This window comes from Oryctolagus cuniculus, chromosome 12 (genome assembly GCF_964237555.1).
Source record: "Oryctolagus cuniculus chromosome 12, mOryCun1.1, whole genome shotgun sequence".
Taxonomy (NCBI): domain Eukaryota; kingdom Metazoa; phylum Chordata; class Mammalia; order Lagomorpha; family Leporidae; genus Oryctolagus; species Oryctolagus cuniculus.
In genome coordinates this window covers 92,765,949-92,783,523 of record NC_091443.1, presented here as the reverse complement: position 1 = coordinate 92,783,523, position 17,575 = coordinate 92,765,949, and positions in this window count along the sequence as shown.

The window sequence follows — 17,575 nt, the reverse complement described above, 5'->3', positions numbered from 1 at the left end:
GGCCTCCTCACTAGGGGCCCAGGGGCAGCAGGACCAGCTCTCCCCTTGGAAAGACGAAGACTGACAAAGGCTATGCCTAACTCCCAGGGAACTGCAGCCGGCCCCTCTCCTGCTAGAGTCAGGAAGTTTACAGTGGGTGTGGGGGCGCTTAGAACAGGGACTCCCCAGTCCCCTCGGGTTAGAGAAAATTCTCCTCTTCTTGGAGAAGAATCCTACTCTTTTGGGAGGGCAATGGAATTTTTCTCTTGTGTTACCCAGTGCCTGCCCAAAACATTGCCCAAAGGCTTTCAAGCTTGGTGGGAAATAATTCAGTGATTGATTAGTAATGTCTGCCCTGGGTGCGGGATAAGAACAGGTACACAGTACTTGCCACTCCAGATCTAAATGTCTGCCCAGAACCCGTTCTCTGCCTTTGCCCTCAGGTTCCCTGGAACACGGAATCTGTCATCTCACTGCCCAGCCAGACTCTCCCACAGCTCCATGGCTGTCTGTTTCATGCGCATCCCTTCTCTTCCTCTAAATGAAGAGCGGACAGACCCACAGCTCTCAGTCGCCGTCCATGTTGCCAACGTCTAGGGACATCTTCTAGAACAGTCTGTTGGGTGTCCTTCTCTCGCACCTCTAACCTCCCTCCTGCCCCGCCAGGTCCTCAGCAAGGTCCCCAAATCCTTTCTAGACCTCCCTCCACCCCAGGCTCCATCCCTCACCCCTGCGTTTCCACTCGTTCTGCCCTTCACTGCCCCTCCATCTGCGCAACAAATTTCTTTCCTCCCTTGATGCTCATAGCAGACATCACCTCCTCCAGGGAGCCTTCCCTGCTCACCTCCATGGGGACTGAAGGAGGTAAGTAAGGTCCCCCTCGCCGTGCACAGCCCTCTGCCGCTGCTGGCCATCCTGCATGGCCGTTCATTTTTGTGAAGTGACCACCTCCTTCATAAGATCACTGGCTTCTTGAAAGCAACGCAGGGCCTTATTCATTTCCCTGCAGCCGGCTGAGCACAAGGCCTGGCACCTCGATAGGTGAGTGGCTCAGCCCGTCCAGCTGGCCTTGGATTCCCCACGGCTGAGTGTCCACGTCGGCCCTGCCGCTCACCTGCCGAGTGACCTGAGTGACTCCGTGTTCCATCTGCGACATGGGGATGATCACCAAGCCGACCGCACAGCTGTGCTGATGAAATGAGTAAACACGAAGGGCCTGCAGGAAGGTGGAGGAAACGTGCATTAGGAACAAGCGACGCATAGATTTCCAAAGGTCTTGCACTCAAAGAAACTTACCTTTAAATTCGGTTTTGCACATAACTGTTAGGTGCATCCTCATTTAGGAAAAGTGCTCAGAACGGCACCTGACACACTGCAGGGGCTCAAGCAGAATTAAAGCAGGGATCATCCGGCCCACTGCTGGTCCCATTTCTCCTGGGATCCATCATGCGGAACCCTGACGGCTTCCACTAGGCCCTGCCACCTGTGTCCTGTCACCGCCCTCTCGCAGGTTCACCCCACGGGACCTGGCGCCAAGTACTCCCAGCTGCCTACACGCCACCATGCCGTGTCCCTTCTTAGCCAGGGGCAGTCCCTTCTCTCCCCCTGGGTCCCAGCGGGTCCAGCCGCCTGCAAGCCCCTCTGATCCCAGCTCCCTGTGAAGCCCTGCAGTGCCCAGCATAGAGCGGGCCCTGTTACATGCACTGGGGAAGTCCTTGCTGGGTGACCCAGTGTCGGATGGGATTTGCCAAGTGGGAGCCAAGGGCTGCAGGGGAGGGCAGGAGTGCCCTGGGGGAGGCAAGGAGGCCAGCCTCTCCAGAAAGCTCTGGCAGTTTCCAAGCTGTCTGATTGGTCTTGACAGGCAGGAGGGAGACTGAGCAGCCCCCGCTGTCCCCTGCAGTTTAAAAGGCCAGCGCCCCTCCCGGAATCTTTCCTTGGAGACCCGCTAAAATAATACATTTAGAGCTGCCAAACCCAATCGCTTCTGTCTGTCAGGCTCCCTGCAAATAGCACTTCTTAGCAGAGCTCAGTGGAAATGCGACTCCAAACAGCATGGGGGCAATCACACATCAATCGGAGAGAAACACTGCCCCCCTTCCCTTCCACCAGCCCCCATAATTGCATTTTAAGCCGAGTCCTGTGTTTCTGGGGGAGACACCACAGTACCTGTTGCTTTTTTAACTCAGAGCCGAGCCACACAGTGAAATGAGGCTAAACACAGCAAAGTTATTTTGATTTATTTCCTAACGTCGGAATCTGGAGCTTGCTGCAGGAATTCAGCTACAAGGAGACGGGCTGATGAAAATGTATTTTTCCCCCGTCGTTACTCTTCTAAATAGATGGGCGCTTTATTCCTCCTTCTGCCACTTCGCTGGGCAGACGGAGCTCTGAGCACTCCCACCCTAGCAGGCTGTCACGTTCCTTCCCAGGGTGGGGGTGGCTCCCTGCCCAGCCTGCACCACCCCCGACCACCACCACCAGGCAGGTTGTGCCCAGCCCCCTGAAAGAGCTTTGCCCTTGAGCTCAGGGCTGCAGCGTTGAAAGATAGCCTCTTTGAAGGGGTGGAAGGGACGCCACCCAAGCCTGGCAGATGTATCTGTGGTGTTCTTTCCTGTCTGACTGAGAGGAGCCCAAGGAAGGGAAGAAGATGAAAAACGGGGTTCAAGGCGAAGATGGACAGAGTCACCATTGTGCCCATGGCCAACCCAACTTGCCAGGAAGTGAAGAACTGGGGAAGCCTGATTCTGGCTCCTGACTCCTCTGCTTCCCAGCTAGGAGGACGGGTAGACCCCAGGGTGGTGTGCGGCGTCACCTGTGTCCCTGCCCTGGGAGACCCAGGTCCCAGCCCCTCCGCACCACAGCTGGAAGGAGTTCCCAGCCCTTCCTCCAAATCCTGGCTCCACCCTGAGTGCTCCCTGGGGGCCTCCGCTTCCAGCTCCCCCTTTTTCAGGAGGCTCTGTAAACAAACCCGACCAACCAATCACAGACAAGGGGCGTGAGGGCCCCACCCAGGGTGCCACGCCCTCTCCTCAGCCTGGCTCCAGCTCCAGATCCCCTCGCGGCCCCTGAAAGGGCTTCCTCCCTCCCCAAGACGCTCATCCCACGGATTCTCTTGCACACAGGCATTCTGATGCCGGCCGCTAAGGTCCTCTCCATAGTGTGAGGAAGCCCAGTGAACCCGTGGCAGCGAGTGTGCCGCCCGGAGCCGGGCCTCGCCAGGGCAGTTTGAGGGAAGGCCCTCAGACCCTTCCGCTCAGCACCCCCCTCACTTTTTCCAGCAGGCGGGGCTGCCTGGTGCTTGCAAGAGGGCCCAGACTGGGAAAGAGTGGAGGAGACTGGCCCTCAGCTCTCCACAGCCTACGGGGCCATACTGGACACACCCTGACCCTGCACTGGAGCTGGTGCGAGCACCTCTGCCCCCACATGCCCTGGTGAGCTTGAGGACCAGTCCTCCTCCCGGGGGGCAGTCGGTTGAGCCAGCGTGACATCCCTGAGCCACAGTGTCCTCCCAGGTCATCACCCACGTTGCCCACGATCCCAGGGCCTGGCCTGATGCCATTGTTCCCATGCATCTCCGTTCTTCACACAAGATAACACTGGCCCTTGTGTCCGAGCCCACGTGCCCTGCCCTGTGGCATGGTAGAGAGGGCATCACGGACAGTTGAGGACAAAGAGGCTGGGCAGCACCTGTTCCCGCAGAAACCGGACACCAAGCTCGGCCATCCCAGTAACCACCCATCCCCTGTACACCTGTGTTGGGACAGCGTGGCCCTGCAGCCAGGCGGGAGCTCTTGGCCAGCCCCATCTCAAGGGCAGGCATGGCAGGGTTGCCACGGAGACGCTGTGACTAGTGAGCTAATAGCACCAATGCCACAGCCCTGGAGCTGCCGTGCCGGGCAGCCCATTCCTGCCCACGATGGCCCAGGGGCCTCCAGGATTCAGAGCAGGAAGCCGTGAGTAGCAGAGCTCTGTGCTGGCTACCTCTGCTGCCTCCACCTATGTTCTGCCTTTGTCTGCTGGTAGCAGAGTGGGCTCGGGCCAGCTGCTCGACTGCCCCGTACCTCAGCTCCCCGTCCCTAGGAGGGGCATGCCGAGGGTAAGGGGGGTCCTCTCTGTACAGGGCCTGGCACTGCGTCCACCCTGAAGCATGCAGTGAGTGTAAGCTATGGTTTCTATGTCTTTCCTCTGAAACCCTCTAGGCAAGAACCCAAGGCAAGAATGCGGGATCCTGGCTGTGACGTCAGTCCTCTGCCTCCATGCCGTGGAGTTAGTCATCCCTTGTGTCCTTGGAGGGTCGTGCCAGGACCCTCTGCAGATAGCAAAGTCTGGGAAGCCCAAGCCCTTCCGTAAGACGGCACAGGACGTGCACGGAACCTGGGTGCTTGACATCAACTCTGGATTCCTCACAGAGCCTGAAACAATGTGGAGGAAAGGGAGACAGCTCTTCTGCCCTGGTGTTCAAGGATAACTGCAAGGAGAGAAGTCTGTACCTATTCAGTACAGGCGCCGCCTTTTTTCCCAAATATCTTCAATCCACAGTTGGTGGACTCCACACGCAGAGCCCGGGACCAGCTGCTGCTCTGACCTCACAGCCAGGCCCGCAGCAGCCAGGAAACCGTCACCAGCCTCAGGCTCACGCTGCACGCCTCCGCCTCTCTGGCACCACCGCCATCGTAGCTAGGCGCGCACACATCCTCGCGGGCTAACTGATGACTCTTCTCCGTCCTGGCTGAGCCGCTCCTCTGAATCTGTGAGCTCACTGCTTGCACCACCTCCACTCCACTCCCTGGACAGCCGGCTGGCGCTCCCTCCTCCAGGTGCACGGCTGAGAGATGTGGGCATGGGAGCCCTCTGTGGACAAGCTGGGAGGATGGAGCCATCACAGCTTCTTGCCCGAGGGCCCACCTGCAAAATGGACGTGAAACAGTAGCTGGAGCTGTCTCACCACAGGCAAAGCCCCGGGCTTGCTTTATTTATTAAGATAAGTTTATTTATTCATTTAAGAGGGAGGGAGAAGGAGAGGGAGAGAGAGGTCTTCCATCCAGTGGTTTACTCCCGAAACGGCTGCAATGACTGGGCCAAAGACAGGAGTCTGGAGCTCCATCCAGGTCACCCAAGTAGGTGGCAGGGGCCCAGGTATTTGGTCCATCTTCCACTGGATCTGAAGTGGAGCAGCTGGACTCAAAACCAGTGCTCATAGTGGATGCTGGCGTTGCAGGCAGTGGCTGCCCAACCCACTGTGCCACGACACCAGCCCCAGCCCTGGGCTTTCCTTGTCTCCTGTCCCTACAACCTATTTGTCAGGCGAAGAAACACAGGCTCAGTGTGGCCAGGTTGTTATACTATATTGCTTCGGGGATAATTGCCCAAGGTCACAGAACAGATTGCACGGCAGCGTCATCTAGAACAGCGCACTAGCCTGACCAAGGAGTCAGGCCTCGGGGTCACCATTGCTCAGCTTCCTGCCTGGTCCTCCTTCCTGGAGAGTAGGTGACATTGCCATCCTGGAGAAGGGGCTTCCAGAAGAATCAGGAGCTTCCCACCTACCCGACGTCACAGGTGTGGAGAAAGAGAAGCCAAGGGCCCAGGCCAAGAAGCAGCGAGCAGCTGTGCCACCGCTCCCCAAGCCCTGGCCGGGACTCCTGGGACTTGGTCCGGGTGGCTGACTCTCCCAGCAGAGCAAGAGGCTATGGAAGCCACCCCGAATCTGGGAAGTGGTTCCCAGCTGCCTGCCCCGTGTCAAGCAGGAGAGGAACAGGTGTCCGTGGCCCCTGGCTCCGAAGGCATCTAGAAAGTGAGGTGGAGGTCCAGCCTGGGCTGGGCCTGGTTCTCTCTCCTCTGATGGAAGCTGTCCAGCATGGGGGGGGGGGGGGGGCTATCCTCCCACTTGAGGAGCAGCAGTGTTCCTCTGCCCCTGCCCTGACCCAGCTCTGCCGCCCCCCTGCCCCCGCCTTGCTCCTTGGGAAGACGCTGCAAGACATGGGAGTCCTTTGGGGTTTGTCTGCTTAGAGGCTCATTCTGGCCAACTGGGCCCCGCTGAGAGGAAAGTGGTCTCCCCAGGGGCTCCGAGTGAGTCAGCTTCAGTTCTGTCCCCTCCCGGGGGAGGCCTGCAGGCCATGGAAACGATGACGCTGCTCCCATGTGACAGCACGGGGCCACCTGCCACACTGGGGTCCCCGGAGAAACAGGGCTGGGAGAGACCTTGGAGACCTAGACTGGGGCACTTGTGAGGCGTGGGGAGAGGAACGGATGGCAGGCCACAGGCCACACGGGGCTGGCTGCTGAGGCTGGGCCAGCCCCCGGCCACCGAGTGAGAACAAGGCCGCAGCTAAATGCGCACAGGTGCCGGCGGGGGAGGCTATCAGCCGGGGCCCAAGCAGCTGGGGGACTGTCCGCATGGCTGGGGTTTTGAGAGGTTTGGGGAATTTGCTTTCCATTTTTGGAAAGAAAGCAGACAAATCCCGAATCAGGAACCAGGGAGCAGGGCAGAATAATCTGCCTCGAGCTGGGCGCTCTGAGCTCCAGTTGGCCCTCTCCCGCCGCGTGACCTGATACCACTACCAGCCTCTCTATTGCCTCGTCTATCAGTTACAGAAAATGATCCCACTGCACCGACCTCCCAAAGGGCTACGGAGGCTCCAGCACCGCAAGAAAGCAGTCTGTCACCGGTCCCGCAAATGGAGCGGCTGCCTCTGCTCACACATGCTCGAGGGCTCAGAGCATGGCCCAGGCTTTGTCCCTGCGGGAAGGGGCATTCCCACAGAAAGGCCAAATGGGCAGTCATTGTGCAGGGCACAGCTAGGTGCCAGAGCATGCCAAGGGAGTCGCCGCGCACTGGGTCATCCAGTCACAGCCGTCGGAGCAGGCGCTGGCACTTGCTGATGCTCCCCCAGCTGCAGGCACTCAGCTTGGACAAGCCTGGGGGAGCAGGAGCCTCAGCGGCTCTGAGGGCTGCACGTGTCCATGGAAAACAGAATGAGGTTTACCTTGATGCAAAGAAGTTTTAAATCCATTCATTGTCTTTGCACAATGCACATTTGTCGTGAATTCTCTCGTGGGCCCTCCTGTCCTAAGTAGAGTGTGGCAGCTGGCAGGTGAGCAGCCAGTTGCCTGAGCACCTCGTGGGGCTCCCCATCATCCCCAGGAGCCAGAGCAGCCCAGCACCTGTTTCGCCTCCTGGGTTGCTACGAGGATGAACTTGATCTCCAAACTGTGCCTAAACCGTGCACTGAAATAGCTTAAAGGTCATGGAAGTGATGTCTCTGTCCCTTGGGACCCCTGGAGACCACCTCGAGATCTTGGGGAGGCTCCTGCAGGGGGCAGGTCCCCTAATTCTGCTCACCATGGGCTGTCTTCCCCCCTCCCGCCACACACTGGGCTGCCGCCGTCTTGCACACCCTCTGGGACCATGCAGTCGGGGTCACAGCCGGAGCCCCCTTCACCCCATGGGGCCTCCCACACGGACCCCCTCCTGAAGGCTCTGCAAAGCCACTTCCAGCAGCTGTCCCCCTAGCTGGGGTTTCACAGCAGACAGAAGCCCTGGGGAGTCAGGGAGGATTCTGATGGCTGAAGAGGGTTGGGGCTGCCTGGGCAAGGGGCCACTCCCAGGAGGCTTATGGGAAATCCTGGAAGTGTTTCCGTGAGCAGGTGGGAAGGAGGTGGGGACAGGAATTCCAGGCAGCGGGACCAAAGGTGGAGATGTGAGAAGGGAGCGGGGAGGATGGAGGAATGAGCACAACCCCAAAACTCAAAGGTCAAGGGCAGATCCGAAAAAGTCTGAAAACCTTGGCTAACCTTGGGCTGGCCGTGGGTTCCGTGAGGAGCCACCTGCAGACCCCTGGGTTGGTGAGGGCAGATGGGAGGGTCCTTCCTGCCTCTCTGATGATTCTGGGGAAAGAGGAGCAGAGGCTCCGCCCACCAGAGGCTGCCAACCAGAAGGACCCCCAGGTCTGGCTCTCTGGAGGTCTGCCTTCCACATGCAGTCCCACACCGGGCGGCCCCACAATTACCCCGAGGCTGGGTGGCCTCACCAGGGAAGGGCCCATGCAAATGAGCCTAGAAAAAGCGACAAGGGCACGTGGGTGGAAAGGTTTCCTTTCTCAGCAGGGGCGTGGGTGGGGAGGACTGTGGCAGCGGGCAGAGGCTACAGGTGACTCTGCGCACGGCTGGGCTCACTCACTCACAGAGAGAAGCAAAGGTTCTGTCCTAGGTCCCACGTCCCAGCTCTGCGTAAGCCGGGCACAGGGCTTCTCCTGGAACCTGGACTCCCCCGACTGAGGACAGGGGAGGGTGACAGCCTGGCCCCCGCAGGGTTCCACGTGCCCATTGCTGGCTTGCTCCTGTGGCCCAGGGAGAGGCAGCATTTACACAGAGGGTCGAGTGCCATGGGACGGCCCAGGCACGGCCCAGGTCTGCAGCTCGCAGGACGGTGAGCGTGAGGCCAGAGACCGAGGCTGTCTTAGCCTGGTTCCTCCAACTTCTCCAGCCCTGTGTGACTAGACAGGCAGAGCAGAGCACGCGAGTACGGCGTGGCAGCTGGCAGAAGGCCCTGTTCCCATGCTGCAAGGTTCCCATGAAGATCCCGCAGGATCTGGAAACGGGGAAGCCCTGAGCAGATGGAGCCACACCAGCCTTGGCCCCTCCCCAATCTGGCTGGCACAGGTGGGAGAGAGGGGCTGGTGAGACCTCCCACTTCTGTGCGCTCCACGCTGAGCCAGACTGCCTGATTTCAACGCCAGCCCCTCCTTTCCTAGCAGTGTGACCTCACCCCAATAAATGAGCTCTCTCTGCCTCAGCTTCCTTGTCTGTGAAATGGGACCACAAAGAGGTTCTGTCTGAAGAATGGCTTTGAGAAGAAAATCAGAAGATGGCTGCATAGAACCCGATGATGGGGATCATTGTCTGTGTTTGCTCAGCCCCAGCACCCTGCCCTGTCCCCAGAGCCCCTGCAGGTTTTTGCTTTTATGCCACTCGCCTGCTTCCTTGGGGAGCCTGAGCCCCTGCTGCCACCTCCCTGGACCACTGCCTGACCCTCCAGTCACTCACACTCCCTGGGAAGCAGACCTGTCACAGAATAGAGCAGACATTCATAGGAAAGTACTTCTCACCCAGCGACTCGGGAACAAAATGTTGTCCCCACTTCACAGATGAGGTTCAGAGTTGTGATGTGACTTGCCCCATGTCTGTCAGCTGAGAAGCTGGCTCAGGAGAGCAACTCTGCCCAGACGCCTTCCACCGTTCCTCCCAGGCTGGCCAGCGCTGGGCTCATCTGTCTGGTCTGCAACTGGGTTCCATCATAGGTGTAGCACTGGCCAAGGATCAGAGGAGGGCCAGGACGCTAGCCAGAGGCTGCACCCTGTAGCCAGGAGACTAGCGGAAACAGCTTGTCCAGGATTCTCACTGGGCCTGCCCTCCTGGCGTCAACCTCAAGATTAGCAGGGACTGCCCCAAGCAACATCATCACAGCTGTGGCCCCCTGAGATCAGTGACTGTGGCAGGGGTCACCGGCTACGGTGGGTCAGACACCGAGGACAAATAGCAACTCTGGGAGCCAGCATGGTGCCACAGCGGGTTCAGATACTGCTTGTGATGCCGGCATCCCATACTGGAGCTCCAATTCTAGTCCCGGCTGCTCCATTTCCCATCCACCTCCTGCTAATGTGCCCAGGCAAGCAGCAGAGGATGGCCCAAGTGCTTGAGCCCCTGTCACCCACATGGGAGGCCCAGATGGCAGAAGACAGGTGGTGAAAACAAGGCCTCTTTCCCTCCCCTGTTCCTGCCCGCCCTCACCCAGAAGCTCCCACTCCCACTAGTATTTTAAAGCCCTACAGACATCAGTGCCGTACGCCACCGTGCACATTTGCAGACACAAGCATAAGCAGGCGTGTGTGGGATGGTGGTGGGTCAACACACCTGGGGGCCTTTTTCCAAGAACTTATCTCTACCTCACTCACCCCTTCCCCTCCCTCCAGTGGTTTGAAACCACACTAGTTTACACGCAGGTGGCTCTGGGAGTCAAGGGGGCCCCATCAGGAGGTCTCTGGCTCCGTGGGACAAAGGTGAGAGGCATCCACACGCCTGTTCCGCTGAGCAGCTGTGTAGAACGCCTTTGAGACGCCACTGTACATTTAATCGGGCCCCTGTGGAGTAACACTCAGGCACTTTGCAGGCTTTTGCTTTTATGAGTAATGCCACAGTGAATGATGGCATATGCTCTTCGCGTGTTTATCTGCGTTATGAATCTCCAGAAGGGGACGTGCTGGGCCAAAGGGAAGAGCACGTGTAGTTGGGTGTCCAGTGGCCGTCCCCGGGTTGGCCCTGGTTCCATTCCCCGCAGGCGCCTGTCCCCTGTGCCCTCAGCCACAGGCAGCTGCCCTACTTTGGATGTTTTTCAATCTGATGGTTGAAAGAGGGTCTCCTACAAAGTTGCAGTTTGCATTCTTTCATAGAGAGGCTGAGTGACTTTTCATGTATTTCAGAGCCATTTGTACAGTCTGACAAAAACTGTCTTCCTGGTCCCGGCATTGTAGCCCAGTGGGTAAAATCACTACTGCTATGCCGGCATCCCATATGGGCACTAGCTCAAGTCCCAGCTACTCCACTTCCAATCCAGCTCCCTGCTAATGCCTCTTGGGAAAGCCCAAGTGCTTGGGCCCCTGCACCCACGTGGGAGACCCGGAAGAAGCTCCTGGCTCCTGACTCTGGCCTGGCCCAGTGCTGACCATTGCAGTCATCTGGGGAGTGAACCAGAGGATAGAAGGTCTCTGTCTCTCTCTGTAACTCTGACTTTCGAATAAATTAATTGTTTTAAAATTTTTTTATTTATTTATTTGACAGGTAGAGTTACAGACAGTGAGAGAGAGAGAGAGAGAGAGAGAGACAGAGAGAAAGGCTTTCCTTCCGTTGGTTCACCCTCCAAATGGCCACAACAGCCAGAACTGCACCAATCTGAAGCCAGGAGCCAGGTGCTTCTCCTGGTCTCCCATGCAGGTGCAGGGCCAAGGACCTGGGCCATCCTCCACTGCCTTCCCAGGCCACAGCAGAGAGCTGGACTGGAAGAGAAGCAACCGGGACTAGAACCCGGCGCCCATATGGGATGCTGGTGCTGCAGGCAGAGGATAAACCTAGTGCGCCACAGCGCCGGTCCCATAAATCAATTTTTCTAAAGCCTATACTTTGTCCATTTTCAGTTGGGTCATTCTTTTTTTTCCTTATTGCAGGTGAGCGTGCTTTGTCCACTCAGGATGCTCATTCTCTCTTAGTGGCATGAGTTGCCGTTTATTTCTCAGGGAGCCACACGTCATTACGCTGTGGGTGATGCGTTTCAAGTGCAAAGACTTTGGGAAAGGGACACAAGGTAAGTTCCTAAGCCCCAGAGTGACCGGGAGCCTGGGCGCTTCCCAGGTGTCCCCTCACCCTTAAACAAGTGGTGGGGACCTCTCAGATCGCTGGAACTCCTTGCCGTTCCAGCAGCTAGAAATTGGGGTCTCAGCTTTGCAATTCTTGGGGATGGGGCCCTGGGGCTCCAGGGCTCAAAGAGAGAGGGCGAGAATTGTCTGGAGCAAGAATGGGGCCAAAGGGAAGTGGGGAACCAAAGACAGCCCACTGCGGCCAGGCCTGCGGCCAGCCCCACCTCCTCTCCCGGAGCGAGCTCTCTCAGACCATTTCCTGCAGGCCCGGCCTGGGGGCCCAGCAAGGCCTAAAGGGGCTGAAGCTCTGTGCCGCAGAAGCGGAGGGCTCCATCCACTCTGAGCTGGAGGGGCTCGCTGGGAGGGTGGAGGGGAACCCCGCTTCCCAGAGCTCCAGCTCCTGCTCTCTTGGGAACCCCCCCACCCCAGCCGAGGTTCCAGGGTCTGGGGACCGAACATCGTTCTGCAGGAGGGAGTCCAGGCCCCAGCAGCCCCAGGGGATTAATCTAACTAAGGTCACCAACGAGAGAGGAGCGACGTCAACCCACGGCCCCGGGAGCGGGGGTCTCGGTGCGCTGTTCTGCACCTCGGCTGAGTCCCTGGGCAAAGGCAGTGTGCCTGTCAGTGGTGACAGAGCTGAGCTCTCTCCTGGGCTCAGCTTTGCACCAGCTGTTGGCCATCACCCCCAGCACACACACGCACGCACGCACACACACACTCAGTTTCATCCACAGGGCGAGCTCCCCACCAGGTGGGGAAGCTGACACCAGTCTAGCCAGACACACCAGGAGCGGTAGAGCAGGCCCAGGAGAAAACAGCAGCCACTCCTCAGCAGAGTACAGCCCAAGTCCTGGGATGGGAGGGAGTTTTAGGGCACGGCTTGGGAGCAGGCACCCCCGAGGCAGGCTGAGCACCCCCTCTGTCTGCCTTGCCCTGATCCCCTCCATGGGTGCCAGAGCGGATCTCTTGCCAAGATGATCTTCAGATAAAGCATCTGATGGCGCTTGGCTCTGTCATCCTGATCCCAACAGCCACCCTGGGCCCCAACGACTGCAATGGCACTGAGTGTCTGGGCCCAGGAGCCCTGCAGAGGGGACAGAACCGCTCCTGCAGAGACCCCTTAAATAGCCGCCTCCTTCTCTGGCCTCAACCACCCACGGCAAGGGTTGGGTCAGACCACGTTGTGGGAATGATGCCACCTCCCAGGTCCCCTCCCAAAGCACCTGACACTTCTTCATCCAGGGCTGGCACTGCCAGTGTAGCCCCCGGCAGAAGCACTTGTTGGATGAATGAATAAGTGTTAGTGACAAGGTCATCAGAGCAGCCAATGAGGAGTGTGGTCAGGGTTGCTGTTGCCTTTCCAGGGAGCAACGTCCACCCCGCTGCAGACACAGCAGCGGATTCGCCCCGGCTGGTGGAGGTCTGGGCTGGCAGCAGGAGGGTACAGGGAGGCAGAGTCTCACAGCTGAGGAACCCCCCAGTCTGTGCCTGGTGCCTTTGTCACCAGCCTTCTCGTGACCCTTGGGAGCACAGGCCAGTGTCTGCAGAGCTGCAGCCCCAGGCCTGTGCCCCTGCCAAGAGTTCTCGTGCTTTAATCCTCTGGGAATCCGGGCTGCAGGAAGCCCAGTGGGCAGAGCTGACTGGCTGACCCAGCGCCCCCGGGTCCCACCGCAGGGCGGCATCCCCTGTGATTGGTAAGCCTTCCTGCTGGGCTCCGTTCATCACGGGGGAACAGGGGCAGGAGGGCTGGCAGGGCAGAGAGCAGAGGAACCACCAGTGAACCCCACCCCCAGACCCAGGCTCCTGCCTGCCGCATCCAAGCTGAGCGGCCCTGGGTGTGTGACTTCACCTTTCTATGCCTCATTTGTATCTTCTCCAAAATGGGAATGAGCATGAGACGCGTTAGCACATGGGAGGCACCTAGAACAATGCTCGTGGCCAGCGGCAGGTGGAAATGAGCTGACGGGTCTGCCCGGCTGGCTCTGAGATGCTGTGATGCCTGCTACTGGGTGCTGTGCGCCTTTCCCAAGCCGCTTCACGGCTCTGCCCTAGGACTCGTTAGCTCAGCTGCACAAGATGGAAAGGGTCACCCTGGCTCCCGGACCCAAAGCTTGGAACTCCCAGGTGTTTGGGGCATTTACACAAAGCCACACAGCTGCTAGAAGGCAGACACAACGGATCCAGAGTCTGCTCTCTCCGTGAGACTCTCTTCTGCCTCGTTTGCTCATCGAACAGCTCTGCCACCCCACGCTGGGCAGCTCTGGCTGGCGGGGGCGCCTCATTTCTGACTCCATCGTCTGCACCTGCATCGGGAACGGAGACGTGCTGTGGGTAAAGGCTTCCCCCTCCGCGGTTGTGTGGCTCTGAGCAAACCCGTCCCTTACAGTTGTCTGAGTCCTGGCAGTGCAGGGCGGGGTGGGGATTGGGAGACCCGCAGCAGGCTGCTCTGCCCTCAGGGCGCCCACAGGGTAGAGAAGGGCTCTCAGACCCCCGGCTGCCCCGGACATCAGCTCCCATCATGAGGAAGCGAGGCTAGTGTTTCTGGCTTTTCAGAAACAGGAAGCCCTTGGAATCAGGTGGGTTTGGCCGGGGGCCTGTGGCCCATTGCAGCTTTCTGGAGAAGCCCCCAGCAGAGGGTGAGATGGGAGCAGAGACGAGTGGATTGGACTGGCAGGAGCCAGGTGGGTGCCAGGCCAGACGGGCTCAGCCCCCAGCAGCCCCGTTCCGCTGCACACTCCTCCCAGTCCCACTTCCTTGCTTTGCCGGCCCCGCCCAGAGATGGCGTTGGTCATCTCAGGAACTGATCTGTAGACTGTCCGGCCTGACCCAGAGGAAGCACCTGGCCTGCCACAGAGACCCCACCACAAGCAGCCCCACTCACCCCCCCTCCCCGGAGACACGGAATTCCGTCAGCCACTGAAGCCTCGAGGCCCCCACCCCTCACCCTGTCCAGTGCGGCAGACTCTGCTACGTTCCTTGCAGTCATTTGAAGTGAAGGGGTTGAAGTGAATTGACTTGAATCTAATTGGAGTGAATTGAATCAAATGCCAGATTACAGGATTCATGAGCGCCCACGGAAACTTGATTCTCCTCGCCACTCACCCGCACCTCCGAAGGTCAAGTGTGTGCCCTGTGCTTCTATTTCCTCCCTGGGGAGGGGAGAAAGGTGGTGGCTGTGGGGAAAGGGGAGGCGAGAGAGGGGTGGCAGGAGCGGGATTGGGCGGGGCGTCCTCAGAGAACTCTGCCTTCCCTGGTCCCCGCGGTCCTGCCCGGGATCCTCATTCCCAGAGGCAAAGGGGAGTATGGGCGAGATCGGCGGACCGAGCTCCAGGTCAGGTGCACATCAGGACCTGGAGGACGACATTCGGCTGTCCTGAGAAGGCTGCTTGTGTCCTGGAGTGACAGTGTCCAGGCCGGGAGGCCACCAGGACACAAAGCTGTCCACGTCCTTGACGCCCACAGAAGCTAGGAGTGGGGAGCACTGCCTCCTGGTCACCCCTCGTCCTCGGGGTCTGTGTGTCCTTCTCCACCTCCCTCTGGGGTCCAAGCCCTCCTCCCCCACCCTGCTGCCTCTCCTGGGTGAGAGTGGAGGAAGCCCTGCTTCCCCCACGATGGCTCGACTGCCACTTAGATCAGATGGCGTGCAGCTGGCTGCCCGACTCCAGGCCCGTCCCGAGACGGAGCCCCAGGGGCTGCCACCTCCTCACTGGTCTACCTGCTGGCCGGCAGGCACCCTCCACACTCCAGGTTGGTTTCCCAAAGTGACTGTCGGCCGCCCTCCTCCTCCTCCGAGTCTGCATCTCTATGGACAGCCAGGGCATCCACCCAGACCCTGAAGCAGACACGGGAGCCGATCTCAGCTTCTCCCGCTCCACATCACGGTGCCTTTGCCTCCTAAAACCCTCAGCTCCCCCTCACTCACCTCCAGCCCTGCCACTTGAGTGTGTTCCTTAGCTGGACAGATGTCACAGTCTCCTTATGACTCCCCCATACCTGCAGGTAGGTGCCCTCCTGACCCTCTCCCCAAAATGCATCCTGACGCCACGGCCAAGGCAAGTGGGATCGCATCAATAGCACCCCCCATGCCAACATTCACATCACTGTCTCCAGGTTAAAGGCTCAGCTCATTAATATTGAGTAAAATCCTCCTAGGCACCCCGGCCATCCCCTCTGGGTCCAAGGGCCTGACATGCTTCCTCCTGCCTTCCCCAGGACCTTTGCACATACTGTCCCCTCTGGCCAGCATGTTCTTGCCTCTTGCCTTCCTGTAGTTAACGTCTATTTGCCCTCCAGGTCATGCTGTGGATGTCAGGGGACATTGCCTTGACTCCCCTGATGAGGACAGGCCCCTCCAGGGAAGGAGCACCTGCCACTCATGTTGCTAGTTCCCTATGGGATGGTACACTTGTTGACGTGGCCATCTGATTAGTACCTGTCTCCCCGCTCTAGAATATAAAGCAGGGGAAGTGCCTGCTTTGGTTTGCCAGCCTAGCCCCAGAAGCCAGCCCCGTGCCTTACACAGGGGGAGGCAATGAATAGGAATAAATGAATGATGACTCAATGAGTGAATTAACCAAGGAGGGCCAGCTCTCAGCACTTGTGCCCTGCCCCTACCAACTGAGGGTCCTGACTCCCCCAAGGCAGCACCCCTAGCCCCATCTTTCTCACCTGTGCCCCTTGTATCTTAGAAACTGCCTCTGTCAGGGCCAGCGCTGTGGCACAGTGGGTTAAAGCTCCAGCCTGCAGCACCAGCATCCCATATGGGCACCGGTTCGAGTCCCGGCTGCTCCACTTCCAATCCAGCTCCCTGCTTATGTGCCTGGGAAAGCAGCAGAGGATGGTCCAAGGCCTTGGGCCCCTGCACCCATGTGGGAGACCCAGAAGAAACTCCTGGCTCCTGGCTTCGGATCAGCTCAGCTCCGACTGTTGTGGCCATTTCGGGGGTTGAACCAGTGGATGGAAGACCTCTACCTCTCTCTGCCTCTGTAACTCTGTCTTTCAAATTAATAAAATAAATCTTTTAAAAAGAAGAAAAGAAAAAGTGCTTCTGTCTTCTTTGCCTGGGGCTAAGCTTCACCCCTTTTCATGGTTCAGCTCATTGCTAAAGTCCCAGCAATGAGCCTGAGACAGTCACCAGGCGGATGGCTGTGGGGAGGAAGAGGGGGGTGCCAAAGCTTCCTGCTACCCTACACTGGAAACAGCCTCAGCTCCCTGTGGCCTGGTAGACAACACTCGAGCAATGGAGACCACGCTCCAGTCACACATCCAGAGGCAGACACTCCCCACTCTCCATAGCAGCGAGGGCTCCAGACCGACCGAGCATCGCACCAGTGAGCTCCCCGGAAACCACTGGAACACTTAGAGCCCCAGCTAAGGGCAGGGTGGCTACAGCCCCATCTGACTGAGCAAAGCCCTTTAGGTTCCCCCAGGAGGAGCCCTGGGGAGGTCCTATCAACCTCAATAACACCAGTGCTTCATTTACAAAAGGGACTTTTGGGGCTGCGCCCCTGCGGGGAACTCGGCTGAGACTCGGAGCTGGGGCCCAGGGGAACTCGGCTGAGACTCAGAGCTGGGGCCCAGGTGTGAAACCAAAGATGAGAACCGGGGCAGCCCCTGCAGGGAGGCAAGAAACAGCATCAAGTCCTGCCTCCCAGGCGTCGCACTCGAGCCCCCAGAGCCCCTGGGGCAGCTGGGGCGGCACACCCGCAGAACAACCTCCAGGGCAGCTGGGACTGCCCACAAAACCCACCACCCCTGCCGGCCCACCTGAGCCTCCTGCACCGACTTGTACCGAGGAGGGCTGAGCACACCCTGGTGGGCAGAGGGGCCGGGCCTCGCCAGGCTGGAAACTGGGACACAGACAGGGACAAACCCCAAACCACTCTTCCTGGAGTTAGCTTCCTGGGCAGAAACGATGATTTCCATGCAGGGTCTCTGGGTGACCGGATGGGGCGGCTGCACCATTCTCGGTACTGCTTCCATCCAAGGGCAGTGTCATGGCCGGAGCGAGTTGCTTGACCACTGGGCTGCCTGGAAGTGAACACCCTGACTGCACCGTGAGAAGCCTTGCAGCTCCCGCCTGGGGTCCCTGGAACACTTGGTCTCAAGAGTGCCGCCTCGGGGACCCAACGCTGCACGATGCTTGGGCCACGGCTCCACGGTCGCCATCCGACTGCAAGCACGTGGAC